We start from the raw sequence: 15,801 nt of genomic DNA, 5'->3' as shown, positions 1-15,801 counted from the left end.
GTGTGAGGCCTATTAAAACTGAGCATAAGCCTAATGGTATTTTTAATACTGCTAAAAATGAAAACCCTTCAAAGTTCCGAAATGTAACTAATTCAGGTTTTCACAGAAACAAACCTCAGTTTAACAATGCTAATAACCAAACCGCAAGATATAATACTTTCAATACACATAGGTTTGGAAGGCCTCACACTCAATTTCCAAGGAGATTTCCTAATAGGACTTACAGGAGTTACCGAGATACTAACTTTGGAAAGCCAAAGTTTGGGATGTATAGATCCAAGACCAATTGGTCTTGGGTCCCTAAATTCTAATCTTTTGCTTTGTTGTGCAGGAACAGTTGAACAGGGCTGCCAACAATCTTTGGATTGTAGATAGCGGCTGTTCCCGGCACATGACGGGTAACAAATACTTGTTGCACGACTTAAAACCTGTTCAAGGAGCGAGAGTTAGCTTTGCCGGTGAAAGTGGAGGCAAAATTACTGGAAGAGGAACGGTTTCGAATGGAAAAATGACTCTTGAGAATGTGAACTTTGTAGAAGAGTTGAAGCACAATCTGCTGAGTGTGTCGCAGATTTGTGATAAGGAGTACACTGGTCATTTCTCGAAGAATGAGGCGATCGTGTTGAAGCCTGGTTTTCAGATACCAGACGAGTGGATAGTGATGAAAGCTCCACGTGATACAAATACTTATGTGATGGATATGAGGTCTACTGAAATGGCCACGGAAGAATCATGTTTAATGACGAAAGCAAGCGAATCGGAATCCGAACTGTGGCACAGGAGGATGGGGCACATTCATCTTCGGAAGATGAACCACATTGTCAGGAATGGACTTGTGATGGGCGTTCCCTTGAAAAGTTTTAACTTTGAAGACAAATGTATAGCATGCAAGAAGGGAAAGCAACACAAGAAATCCCATCTCACCAAGAAGGTCAACTCTATTGCCAGTACTCTAGAATTGCTTCACATGGATCTCTTCGGTCCCGTATATGCAAAAAGTCTAGGAGGTACTTCTTACTGCTTGGTGATCACTGATGACTACTCGCAATATTCGTGGGTATATTTTCTGAAATCGAAAGATGAAACGGCTCAAATGGTGAAGAATTTGATTACCAAAGTTGAGAACGTCATGGGTAAAACAGTCAAGTTCATCAGGAGTGACAATGGAACGGAGTTCAAGAATTTTGAGATGGAGATCTTCTGCCTTCAGAGAGGGATTGAACACCAATACAGCGCTCCGTATACACCGCAACAGAATGGAGTGGCTGAAAGGAAGAATAGAACGTTAATAGAAGGAGCCAGAACAATGTTGGCTGACTCGAGGCTTCCTGTGGTGTTCTGGGCTGAAGCTGTTGCTACAGCCTGTTATGTCCTGAACAGAGTCTTAACGGTTAAGAGGCTTAATAAAACGTGTTACGAGCTTATGCATGGGAGAAAGCCCAATTTGAGTGGTCTTGAACCATTCGGGTCCCCTTGTTCGATTTTGAAGACAAATTCTAAATTTGGTGAAGTAGCCGATGAAGGAATCTTAGTCGGTTATGTTGTTGGGACTCCTAACAGACGTGTCTTCAATACATCGACCAGCAAGGTTGAGGTGGTGTGTAACACCGACATCACAAGTTACCAACCGCCAAAACCAAGCAATGGACCTGCTGAGTTTTTCGACTATGTTAAACTCTTCAAGTCTTTTAACGTACCGTTTTTGGATATTGCTGAAGAAGAAGAGAGAGTTGCAACGAAGATGATCCTTGATGAGGAAGACATTCTATTACAAAGACAGCTGATTGATAAATGTCAACCTTCCTCATCAAACACTATCAGTACCCCTGCTGTCTAGACTGAAGAAGAATTTTTCAATCCATTTCACTCTCAGCATGAAACAACCATTGACGAGCTCTCTTCTAACTTGGAAGACAATTTGTATGTCGGTTCTGTACCAACCACGAGAATTCATAAAGATCACCCTTTGGAGAATGTGATTGGTGATGTGTCCTCCGGTGTACAAACTAGAAGTAGCTTGAATGAGCACACCTGTGTTTATACAAGCATTAAGGAGACAGGAATAATCAATGAATGCCTGTACACCTGCTTTATAAGCCAGATTGAACCGAAGAATTATCAAATGGCTTTAAAGGACAGCTCGTGGGTCGAAGCCATGCAAGAAGAGTTGGCTCAATTCGAGAAGATGGAAGTTTGGACTTTGGTTGAAAAACCAAAGAATGTGCATGCTATAGGCACAAAATGGGTGTTTAAGTGCAAGAGAGATGATAAGGGGATCATTATAAGGAACAAGGCGAGGCTAGTTGTGAAAGGATTCAATCAACAAGAGGGGATTGATTATAATGAAGTGTTCGCTCCTGTCGCAAGGTTGGAAGCCATTAGATTGTTTTTGGCGTTTGCTGCTTATGAAAAGATGAAGGTATTTTAGCTAGATGTGAAGAGTGCGTTTTTGAATGGGAAAGTTGATGAGGTTGTGTATGTTGAGCAACCTCCGGGTTTTCCTGACCCAGACTTTCCAGATCACGTGTACAAATTGAGCAAGGCGTTATATGGATTACATCAGGCACCTCGTGCCTGGTATTCAACTTTATCAGATTACTTGCTCGAAAATGGTTTTGAAAGAGGGAAAATTGATAGCACGTTGTTCTTCAAAAGAGATGGAAGCGACTTCCTGCTGGTGCAAGTCTACGTGGATGACATTATATTTGCTGCATCAAAAGTCTCCATGTGTCAAGATTTTGAGGCCGTCATGAAGAAAAGGTTTGAAATGAGTGCTATGGGTGAACTAACTTTCTTTCTAGGATTGCAGGTTGATCAGAAGAAGGACGGGATGTTCATTCATCAGACGAAGTATGTTCATGATGTGCTCAAACGCTTCAAGATGGAGGACAGTTCTCCATATGAAACTCCAATCTGCGTCAATCACAAATTGGGTGCTGAGTCAGACGGTGATGCAGATGTGGACCCTACTCAGTATCGGGCTATTATAGGTTCTTTAATGTACTTAACTGCTTCTAGGCCTGATATAATGTTTGCTGTTTGTCTTTGTGCTCGTTTTCAGGCAAACCCAAAGGAATCTCACATGAAAGGTGTGAAGAGGATCTTGCGGTATCTCAAGGGCAAACCGAAGCTGGGGTTGTGGTACCCGAGAGGAGGAGACTTGGAGCTAGTCGCCTACACAGACTCTGATTATGGTGGGTGCAATCAGAGTCGGAAGTCAACAACAGGAGGATGTCAGTTTTTTGGTGGCAGATTGGTGTCGTGGCAATGCAAGAAACAGACTTCGGTCGCAATTTCAACCTGTGAAGCAGAATACATGGCAGCATCCAACTGCTGCTCCCAGGTTCTTTGGATACAACAATAGTTGCGCGACTATGGTCTGAATTTCTTACTTACTCCTATTTGCATTGATAACACAGCTGCTATCTCAGTAACTAACAATCCCGTGAAACATAGTAAAACTAAACATATTGACATACGTCATCATTTCATACGGGATTGTGCTGAGAAGAAACTGATAGCGCTTGAAAAGGTGGATACGCTTGATAATTTCGCTGATCTTTATACTAAAGCGTTTGATAAAACAAGATTTCAAAACCTTATTGAACTAAATGGGATGATCAATCCCGAGTAACCATGCTTTTTGTGCATAAAAAAAAAAAACGTCACTATCGCTTAAAATTATGTTGGTTACCTCAGTTTGAAGGACATGTCTTAGGATATGTTTGGTCCTTATTTCTACTTGTAGAATATGAGGATAGCCATTAACCAGATGACTGAAAGTGACCGGGGCGGTTTATGATGAGTTTTCATTCTTTCGCTTAAAATTAGTCGATCATACTTAGTTATAAGGACACATACTAGTATGTGGCCGGTCCAGCTGATCCATTGGATCTTCGGGATAGCCGTTTACCTGAAGACTTTGTTTTGGTCGGGGCGATTAATGTTAATTTTTTGAAAAAAAGGGGAAATGAAATTATTTTTCAAGTCTTCTACTTCGCAAGAAGTTCGTTTGCTATGTTTAACAGAAAATTGATCGAACCTTGGAAAATGATACATATACTGATTCTGTGTGCTTAACTAGTGAAGTTATTAGGCTTAAAAGGCTTTAGGACAGTCATTGTATGTCATGGTAACTTTTTATGGTGCGTAAAAGTAGACGTGATACAAACTAAATCTACTTGATTTTACGTAGAAACTCCTTAAGAGTTTTGCATGTCTTCATATATATCTTTCCGAATGATAGGCAGAAAAGCGATTACCCAGTCATACACGAGCCCATGTGTGTTCTGATTCCCGTGAAGATAGCGTTTCAAGAAACTGCAGTGATCCAGATTCGGGACTTGCAGTTATTTACTACTCTGAAGTCTATGTAAAGGTTATCATAAAAAAAAAAAAAAAAAAAAAAAAAAAAAACTTATGAGTTATTGAAACATTTTAGAGTTCAAACATATCAAGACTTCTTAATCATGGAGTAAGAAAGAGAACGGGAACCAGATGAAGAGTACTTACAATTTAATCAGACACTATGGGTCGAGGTCAATTCGGGGTGACTTGGGAAAAGCCAAATACGCTTTGAGAATAGATAGGAGGCATCAAAATCTCTGAGTTATTGCCCACTTAAATTTTGAGGCTTAATTGAACGTAACTCGTATCACAGAAACGATGAAAACCATCTTAAGTTATTTACCTGCTTACACCCTGTCTCTTTATGTCATAATACAGCTAAACACGGATCTATGTGACAGTCACATACTTAGTATGATTCCTGTTCGGATCTTTTCTAAAACGTAGCAGTCCCTATCCAGACTGAAATTAGATCCCATATACTTTAAATTTTTAAAGTTTTTGTACTTAGATAGTTTTATGATTTTTTAACTGGTTACTTAGAATTGATCATGTCATTTATTTCTTAAAGGGAAGTTTTAAAGAGTTAATTGAAAAATGTTCAAATTATAAGGTTTGATTTTGTAAATATAGGCGATGTTGTTAAACAGGCGAAGTTGTGAATAACTTCGCCTAGGCGAAGTTATCCGTAACTTCGCCTGTATAACTCCGCCCCTATATAAAGGATTTTAAGAGTCAAAACAGTTCATTATTTGAATATCAGCGAACTTATTCACACAGCGAACTTATCCGATTTTCATCCTATTATCCTTTTGTTTCCGATTTTATTCATTGTTCAAGGTGTGTTCGGGTTCTATATGTTATACTCGATGTTCGTCATTCCTAGGTTGTTTCGACACCCGGTTAACGACCTCGGACGTTCGAAACCTATACCCGATTTTCAAAAACTTGTTTTTACGTGTTAAGAACCACTTTGATCGTCTAGATAACCTTAACATCATGTTTTCCGGATTCCTTAATCACGAAATCATCAACTGCACGTTGTTCCATAATCCTTACTGTCGCCGATTCAGATTCAGGCGAACTTAAGGTTTAGGCGAAGTTATCCGTAACTTCGCCTGAGGCTTATCTTCGCCTGAGGCGATGTTGTCATTAACTTCGCCTGAGGCGATGTTATGATGAGGCGAAGTTAACATTAACTTCGCCTAGATCAATTTTAATGAATGTTAAATAGACGAACTTAAAGCTTAAGCGAAGTTGTTCCCAACTTCGCCCCACCTTTAACTTCGCCTATAAAGAGTTTATCACAACTTCGCTCATGGTAACAAAGCGAACTTGTGCTAAGTCTTAATGTTTAACTAACTTGGTTCGTTTGTTGCAGATATGGCCGCAGTAGCTGGTGCTGGAGGTGCAGGAGGAGACGACGGTGACAATCAGAGGCAATTTTTCCCGGGTCACAATATGTACATCACCCTTGACCCGGAAGCGAGCGGCGTTGAGGATTACCGCGAGATTATTACTTTCCTCATACGCTCGAGGATTTTTCATGCTATCACGACGACTCTGCCGATATCCTTACCAAATATCGAAGACTTTAGGCAGACGGTAGAATACGATTGTCGTGTTGAGCCCCCGGTCATGCGAGCGACTGTGAACAATCAACAGGTTCAGTTCAATTCTGAACAGATTCTGGTGGCGTTACGGTTTGGAGAAGAGACGAGGGACGACCCAACTGAGTTTGTGGCTCCGTTTCGTGATGGAGCGTTTCTCCGAATGGGCTATTCTGGTCCATTAGGCGATACACAGAGACGGAAGGGTTTTCTACTTGATCAGTGGCGCTTCCTTATGGACGTCATGATAGTTTGCATGTCAGGAAGGAAGGCGGGCACTGACGGTATGGGTGCGACCATGCAGTCCGCAATGACTGCACTGACTTACAATAAACGCAATAGTTTTAGTCAGATGGTCTTTTACGAGATTGACAGACAGAGGAGGGCGATGGCTCGTGAGCGGTTCATTATGTATCCACGTTTCATACAGATGATATTGAACCATGTGGCTCCGAATCTACCTCAGAGACGACCAATCAGATACGTGGAGTCTGTGAGCAAACGTATCTTTGCTCAATGCCGTACTTCGAGTGCGAGGAGCAAGCCTGAACGTCGTCCAAGGCATACTCCACTCTTTGGGTTCTTAATAAACCCGGGGTATGTTCCTGCTGCTGGGGACGAGTTCAGAGATCCTCAACCACGACAGGCGGGAGCACCTCAAGCTGTACCTGCTGCGCCTGTTGTGTCGGCTGCAGAGGGTATAGATCTTGATGCTGTCTTTGGAGGTCAAGGTTATTTCGATATGGATCAAGTTGATACACATGAAGAGGTGCATGTCTCTGCTGCACAAGGTTCGGGTGTGAGTGTTACTAGAGCAGCTACGTCGATGGCTGACTCAGATTTGGATGAGATCATGAATGAGGGGAGACGGTTGATGGTGTCTCGAGAGAGAACTTTTGGGAAAAGAAAGAGGACGGAGGATGATGATGAGTCAGAAGAGGAAGAAGATATACATAAGCTGATACGACGTTCAAGACGGGAAAGGACAGGTGCAGGTATGGGAGCTGGAGAGACTTCAAGGATGGTACGTTTCGATCCGGCTGCACTGTCTGGTATGTCTATCGTTCCTACTTCTGTACAGGTTACAAGTATAAGCGCTGCGGATGTTCTCGTGGTGGCATTCTATCTACCACTACTATCCAGATGTCGACTCCGGAGATTGTGTCTCTACCACCTCAAACGCTTACTCAGTCGGTGGTTGCTGCACGATTTGTAGAGTCAACGGTCGTCACTACTGCAGGGTTATCAGGTATGGTACCACCTGCGGTTACGCCTGCTTCTGATGTCTCGCCTACGCCTACTTCAGACTCAAAGAGAATAGCTTCACTAGAGCGGATCGTGGCAGAGCAATCTAAGACTATTCAACGCCTAGTAGAAGCAAATCAACTACAGTCATCCCTCCTGGTTGAGCATGGGAAAATTATAGATGCCTTGAAGGAGTTCTTGGCATCTCAGGGGGAGATGAGCTGTAAAGGCGACGAGCTCAGGACGAAGAAGAGAAACGACAGAGACGATGATCCCAATGCATCGAAAGATGCAGGTGGTGAGCTGCCAAGAACTACTCTAGCTCTTGGTACTTCCACAGCTCAGGGGGAGTCTGCCGACGCGGCTGGTGGTTCTGGTGGTGATGATGTGGTGTTGGTTGATGATGAGAATATAGGTGATGACGTGATTGATGCGTTGAAAGAACTAGATGATGATATGTTCAGCGATGATAACTTGTTTGATGAGGATGTGCTGCCGAGTGATGTGATTGAGAAGATCGGTGAGCAGATTGAGATTGAGAATGAGATTGAGGAAGGAGAGATAGTAGAGGAAAATGTCGAACATGACATTCCAGAGGTTGAGAAGGCCGATATGGGTGATCAGACGGCAGTTGAAGATACTGAATGGGAAGAGCAGCCGAGGTGGAAGGAAGGATACGCTCAATGGTTCGTCAAAACGAAGAAACCGGCAGTCCCTACCATGTTCAAAAAGAGTTACAATATTAAGGGCTATGCTGAAGCAAAGAAAGGGATTATATGCTGGATTTATGATGAGCAGTTGCGGCTCTTCGTGATTAAACGATATGATGGAGTTCAGTACCTTAGAAGAATGTTGAGATCGTTAAACACACTGCCTGAATGTGAGGTTAAAGACTTAGCCAGATTGGGGTTGATCAATCGAAGTGATGATAATATGGCTAGAGTCATAGGGAAAATCGTATGGAAAGAGAGCATAAAGGAAAAGAAGTTTGAGCTGTTGAAACCACAGAAAGGGAAACTTGTTGAAGACAAGGATAGAGGTTTGAGAGCTGATGGAAAGCCTTGGATGGTTATGAAGTATAAACCAATCCGGTGCCTTAAAGAAGTACCGATGAAGCTTATGCCCAAGGATGTGCTCAAAGACCTAAAGTGGTGGTTCGTTGATTGTGAGACAGCGGAGGCAGTGATGGAAGATGAGGATGAACAAGAGATCCTTAGAGTTTACGATCCGATGCATCTTGTTAACTTATCGCAAGCTGATCTGAAGATGCTTAACGAGAAAAAGATCTTTTATATTCCTGCTTGGAAGGATGAAGCAAGGAAATATCAAAGGGTTGTGTCGGTGTGTGTTAGAGAAGGAGTGCACGCGTGAAGATACAGGATTACAAGACAGATGCTGAAAGATCAAGATATGAAGCTACTGCCAAGGGGGAGTCTGTTGGTGCATAAATGTCAGTAGTTCATATGTCTAGTGTCTGTAATCGAGTCTGTAATATTGTTTATGTATTTGTTTGTTTAAAGCGAAGTTGTTGACAAGTTCGCTTAGGCGAACTTGTTAACCAAGCGAAGTTGTTGACAAGTTCGCTTAGGCGAACTTGTTAACCAAGCGAAGTTATGGACAACTTCGCCTGAGGCGAAGTTGTCGTGTATTTATATAGGTTACGGCTTATTGTTTAGTAGTTGTTCAAGTTTCGTGTAAGTCAGTTATTGTTCGTGAGTCAAGTGACGTGAGGTCGAGAGTCTGTAACTGTGATTATATCACGTGTTGAGTTATTAATATAACGTGTGTTTGTTCGTATCGTATTCGTGTGTTCGTGTGTTTGTGTTCTACGTCCGTAACGATCTACACAGGGATTCCGCACCTGTGTATATCGGGATATCTCGTGTGATCCGTCCAGGGAACCTACATTTATGCGTTTGAAATTCATAGTTGTGCGGATTGGAAGACTAGCAGGTTCAAGATGTGAAAAACAAAGAGCTTGAGAAGATGGGGGAGTTTGTTGATACACGGTTTGTGTCTCGGTCTTTGTATAATGTATTTTGGTTATTAGCTAAATGTATAAAGGTATTTTGGTCATCAATGCAAAGGTTCATTTGTTTCGCCTGTCTAACGAATGAGACCCGCTTAGTTTTGTCCTAACTCGTTACATATGTTAACTAATGATGGTTAACGAATGAACTTAACGTATGATAACGAATGAAAGGCTCATTCGTTAGGTCTGTCTAAAGAATGAGCTCGTCTTCTTTATATACCCAGTATCTATTCTAATTTTATAACAGTTATGATTATTATCATTTGCATCTCGTTACTCTGACAAATTGTTCTCTCAACACACATTATTACACCTAGTTCACGTAATCATCTAGATCTAATTGTAATTCATATCAAATGACTAGATCATTAACCTATAGAATCAGATATGTGGTTCCTCATGATGTAAGGTCTTATGGCCTTAAATCATATATTGATGGGATGCTTCGGGTTTCCGGACACCATTGGGTCTCTATGTGGTTTATCATATGGGTATTCACAAATGTGAATATTAAGTTGCCCAAAAGGAGAACCCGCAATTTTACTGTCATATAAGTCATTAAACTTGATCATATAAGTATTTTATTGTACTTATTCATTACTGACTTGATCAAACCACGATGTTAGTCATACATTGTCCTCTTGCTCGCGTCTTATTATCGTTAAGAAACAGACCACAAGGGACACAATTGTTGCAAACCTTACTGATGAAATCTTGTATACTCATCCATGGGAAAGGACCTCGGGGTATTGCTTGATAACGAGGGTATGTCTTGTAATGTGGATTATGTGCTAGTAAAATCTAAATTTGAAAAATATTTTAATATGTTGGTTATAATGTTTAAGTCAAGTTGGGGTAACATGGTAAAAATAAAATTAAGCTCAATTCAAAATTAGAGGCTGATAGTTTCTTGATATTTTGTGGTTAATTGAACCATTTAGTCATATCACAAAAATTTCTGAAAACTTTGTTATAAGGTTAAGTGGACAACAATACCAATGGCTGACTTAAAACCAGTCATAATGAAGCCAAAAAAATAAAACTATGATGGAAGGGAAATTTGGTCAATGATTCCCTACTCACACTCACAAAAATATGTATGTTTACAAGTTTGTAAATAGCTTGAAGTTCGTTGTTTTACATTTTTACTGCTTTTAACCAAAAAAATCTTACATTTCTGAGTTGTTTTCGACTCTTGATGATTGGGATACTATCTGTTGGGATGAACTACTGGGAAAGATGAACTGAGTTTGTGTTTCTGAAAATCATTATATGTTTCTAAAAGCTAAAATGTTAATTATATTTTTTCAAGATCATTAATTTTGACTTGGTAAACAATTTCATTTTAGAATATTGGGAAAAATTAAGTTATGATTGTTTAATCAAGGTCATTAAGTTGGACTTGGTCAAACACATGGGTATGAATGTTTTTTTTTGAAAAATTACTGAAAATTTTCACTTGCAACGTATAAGTCTTAAACTTATACTGCATATAAGTTTTATACTTATACGGCGCATAAGTATGAAACTTATACGCCGTATATGGATATCCGTTCATTTGACTTACATGTTTGAGTTGTGTTTCTCTGAATTACAATCGATATTCAAGCCGTTATTCTGCCAAAATTTTGTAATAATTTGGTGATTTACACACTGAGTTAATCATTCAAGGTATATGTTTATTTGACTTGTTGTTTTTGTATGAATAGGGTCTTGACGGATATCTTTTTGAACTCAATTCTCAATCAATTCAAAGGGCTTTTATTGGGGTTGTCTGAAGTTCTTGATAATTTCACGTTGTTATGCTGCTAATAGACTTGGATTGATCATAATCTGGTTTTATTGGGGTTATCTGAAGTTCTGAACACATAGTGACATATCATAAAACCCATAAACCCTATCATGTTTTTAGATGGTCTAAATCATGTTGAAAGTTAAAATTGATCTTGCAACTAAACATAATCGGCGATTGTAGTATACTTAAGCGTATTCTGATTTTGTTTAAAACGTTGTTTTTGATCAAATTGATAATTTGGATATGTTGGGTCACGTATAACACTTATGCGTCGCATAAGTCAAATTGACTTATATGATGTATTTAAGTTATACGCCGCGTTAGTGTAACTGACTTAGACGGTGTATATGTACTAGCATATAAGTTGAAAATGGTATCCGTTGATCTTATACGTTGGGTACTTATACACTGAGGATACTATTGAATTATGAGTTAATATATATTTTCTAATCAGTTTACAATTTGTGTTTACAGATGGTGAAATTTGCTAAGAATGTGGATCCTAAGCACAATATTGTTGAGGAGTTAGTGGATTATGAAGATTCTCCTGTAATTAAAGGTGATAACAATGATGATCCAAGTACTGGTGGTGGTACTGGAATATTAGTGAGTTCTACTTCTACTCATGAAGTTCACATGGCACTCAAACTCAACCAGATCAACAAAAAACTGGAAGGTGTAGGGAAGGAAATGTGGATGAGATGGAGTTGTTGTTTCTTGATCTGATATCAACTAAACCTCTTGTATTATTTCAATCTAAATATGTTGAATATGATTTGGAAGAGGGGGAGATAGAGATTGATAGAGCTGAATTAGCTAGAATGATGAATGTAACAGAAGATGAGTTCTTCTGACTAATGAATGTATCTTAGAAAAAGCATTTGAAAAAGAGTTTGTTTGTTATATGAATCAGGATGCTCAGGAGTTTCCTGAATTTGATGAAGATTTTGATGAGGTGATTGAGATGCTGAGTCAAGAGTTGGATAGTCAAGGTAATCCTGTGGTAAATGAAGAAAAGGTGACCAATGCAAAAAGACATTGGTTTAATGAACATAAATTTGAACCTATTAAATCAATTCCTTCAACCTATAAAGTATTATAAGAAGCCTAAGAAAGTTGCTTTGGGTAAATGTATAAGCATAGCTTATTTAATAAGATTAGGAAAATTGTAGTTCGAAGACATAATGGTGTTCAATACTTTGAGAGTATGATGGACCTGAAGTCATTAACTTTGAGAGTTTGATGGACCTTAAGTCATTACCTGAAATTTGGAACTTCATAGTTAGACAATCTAAGAGAGGTTTCAGAAATTGGACTCCTCAGAAGCCTAGATTGCATACTTCAAAAGTGAAGACTGATTCCAAAACTGGAGAATTTGTGGAGACTTGGGGTACAGCAACCTGAAACATTGAAGATTATCCCTGTGTAGACAATGCAACAGAACTTTCATGTTTTTTTTCAAGTGGTGGTTCTATGATGGTGCTACTGGGGAAGTGGTGATTGTTTTGAACAGAGATGGGATATGGGATGTAATGACTATCTTGGATCTGATGTGGCTGATAAATTGTTCTGATAAAGACATAGAGATGTTACATTCAAACAAGATTCAAATTCACAATGAAAAGGACGTGGAACTAGCTCTATAGTATCATCGTGTTGTCAAGGTATGCTTATTGTATAAGATACATTCTGGTAGAGTTTGGGAGAGTAAATGGAGACTGTTGGGAGAAGAAAAGGAACATGAGGGGGCAGAGATCAAGGTTGAAAGTAAAAAGAGAATGGAACGGGCTTCATGGAGTAAATTTCGATACAAACCGTGTGGTGTTTCTATTACTACAAATCAAGAAAGGTCAAAGAAAAGATCAATTGAAGATATAAGGAAGGAGTATCGTGAAAAACATTTTGAAAATAAAGTTTGTAGTTTTTGAAGATCAAGACCTAGTAATATTCGAGGGGGAGTTTGTTAGTACTTAAACGTCTATAGCTTAGGTCTTGATATGTACAAGAAACAGTCATGAATGTATTTTGTATTGTATATAGCGCATAAGTCATATACAACGTATAAGACTTATACGGCGCATTTGTTATGCGCCATATAAGACTTATGCGGCGTATATGATTTTGTTATGTCTATAAATATGTGTTAGGACTTATGTGCTAATAGTGGTCATTCAAGAGTTCCTGAGCAGAGCTGTAATAGAGTCAGAACTTGCTTGTACTTGGACTGTTTTTGATAATATATGAAGGGTTAAAGAGAATACTTATGTGTTTCACCTTTTAATAGATTCCACACATTAATTGAAGAGTAGATATTGTTATATTTTGTGTTACATTGATCCTACACGTCATACGCACGTTTCTATAAGGGTTAATGATAATCAATGAAAATGGTTGGATGAAGTGGCAAATAATATAAATGAACTTTTTCATATGAAATAATATAAATGAATCAAAACTTTTGACAATAAAGTGGCAAATAAATTAAGATATAACTAAGACCAAAATCAAACTATGGATACTAAAATTAAGTTAGCATTCGATAAATTAATAAGAATAACAATCCTACCGGGTCCGTGCAAAGCGTAAACTATAAACTCACTATAAAACTAATAGGAGTATAGTATGTATTTTTAAATCTTTAGTGATAGGAAAAAATAAATAAACTGTCAGCAAAGTACACTATTTATTAAAAAAGAAAGGGAAAATTCTCAAAATAACCTAAAAGAGGAGAGAGGAAAAAAATCCTAAATTTATCCACATTCCCAAACTAACCATTTAATTATGTACTGAGGCGGCGCTTTTGTACGACGGGATTTTTAAACCAATCAAAATTTGACTCTTGGAAAGCATCTGACACATCCGACGAGATTTTTAAAAATCTCGTGGTTTCCGTCTATTTTAAAGTTAACTCACTTTTTTAAAAAACAGTCTATCCAGACGGTTTTTTATGTTTCTTGTATGGTCCGTTCAAATTATTATTATTCATAACTTCATCTTCTTCATCTTCTTGATGTTTCTCGATGTTTCCATGGGTTACAAAAGTTTACAAAAGTTCTTTTATGGATTCATGGGGTTACAAAAGCTTCCGATCACCATTTCCACTTCTTTAACTTCCATCAAGAAACACAAAAAAAGCTTCAATCTTTACCAAAAACCCACCATGAAAACACCCCAAAAAACTCAACTTTCATCCATTTTCTTCATCTTCTTCACACTTTCATACTTTCTTGACCCGACCCATTTCGCATAAAAAAACATTGTAGTGTTGGTTCTTGAAAACAGATCTTTTGATCAAATGATTGGTTGGATGAAGAAAACCATCAACGCATCAATAAATGGTGTCACCGGTCAAGAATACAACCCGAGTCAAAAATCAAGGAAACCAAGAAAACCAAAAAACCCATGAATCCATTTTTTCACTGATGATGCAAAGTATGTGGAAACATCAAGAAAACCTTACTCATAATTTCAACGGACCGGACAAGAAGTATAAAAAAACCGTCTGGATAGATTGTTTTTAAAAAAAAGCGAGTTAACTTTAAAATATGGACGGAAACCACGAGATTTTTAAAAATCTCGACGGATGTGTCAGATGCTTTCCAAGTGTCAAATTTTGATTGGTTTAAAATTCCCGTCGTTTATTTTACCAAAGCGTCGCCTCAGTACATATTTAATGGGTTAGTTTGGAAACGTGAACAAATTTAGAATCTTTTTTTTTTCTCTCTCCTCTTTTAGGTCATTTTGGGAATTATCCAAGAAACCTAAAAGTTATATGAGTCAAAGTTCATCTTTTATCTTTATTTTTTACCTCTCTTTTCTTTATCTTTCACCCTCACATGGTAGTTGTAGAGCTGAAAGTTGTGTTGAATACTTTTAAATTTATAACTTTGGTTCTTTTTTCACTTGGATCCTTTAGTAGTTCTGCTAATGGGGGATGTTAAAATTTAACAGGGGACGGTTGTCATTACTTAAAAAAGTTAAAATTTTAAGGTGGGCGGTTACCCACCCTTTCTACATAGTGGGTTCGTCTGGTAACAAGTAAGGTGCAATGACTGAATATGGTAACATGTATCTTTTTGTTTTAAGTCATGAACCGCTGATTCAGTAGATTGTGTTTGCTTGTTTTGAAATACATCTGCTACCTTGGATTTTTTGTTGAGTTCAGAATTTTAGTTAAAGTTTTATCATGTTTTATAATCACTTAAAAGTGGTTTATGAAAAAGTTATCACTAGCAGGCTGTCTTTTATTTTCTCTTTTCAACATCCAAATGCTGCAATTTGCTTCATCTGTGTAATGATCTGTACCGTTCAATCCTGCTTTGATTTTGATTATTTTAGTTAATATTTAATGCAATAAATAAAAGAACGGGTTTTCAAATCAAAATCAAATCTCGAAGAAAATGAGTGGGGGTTAGATGGGGATGGGGATGGATGAGTTCGAAACATGTCTGATGGTAACTATGGATGGATTAGATCGTGCTGTGGACGAAGTATCAATGATGTGCTAAAAGCAACCTAGTTAGTTTATAATTTGAAGTTATAATCCTTTACCACTAAATCATCCTAGTTCTTGTATAATTAGAGTAAAACATTAATTATACATATATCTTTTTCATATATATATATATATATATCTATATATACGCCCCGAATATTAAGTGTTCCGGCCGGTCGTCCACATCGCCTATACCCGAGCTGGCCCTGAAAAACATAAATGAACTAATTGTTTAAGGTGCAAACAAATTGTCCTGATTAATTTCCTAGAACGCGCT

This window comes from Bidens hawaiensis, unplaced genomic scaffold (assembly GCF_021521415.1).
Source record: "Bidens hawaiensis isolate Kalapana, Puna unplaced genomic scaffold, B.hawaiensis_p1.1 tig00008633_1, whole genome shotgun sequence".
Taxonomy (NCBI): domain Eukaryota; kingdom Viridiplantae; phylum Streptophyta; class Magnoliopsida; order Asterales; family Asteraceae; genus Bidens; species Bidens hawaiensis.
The sequence above is the reverse complement of the archived record's forward strand: the minus strand, read 5'-3'. Positions refer to the sequence as shown.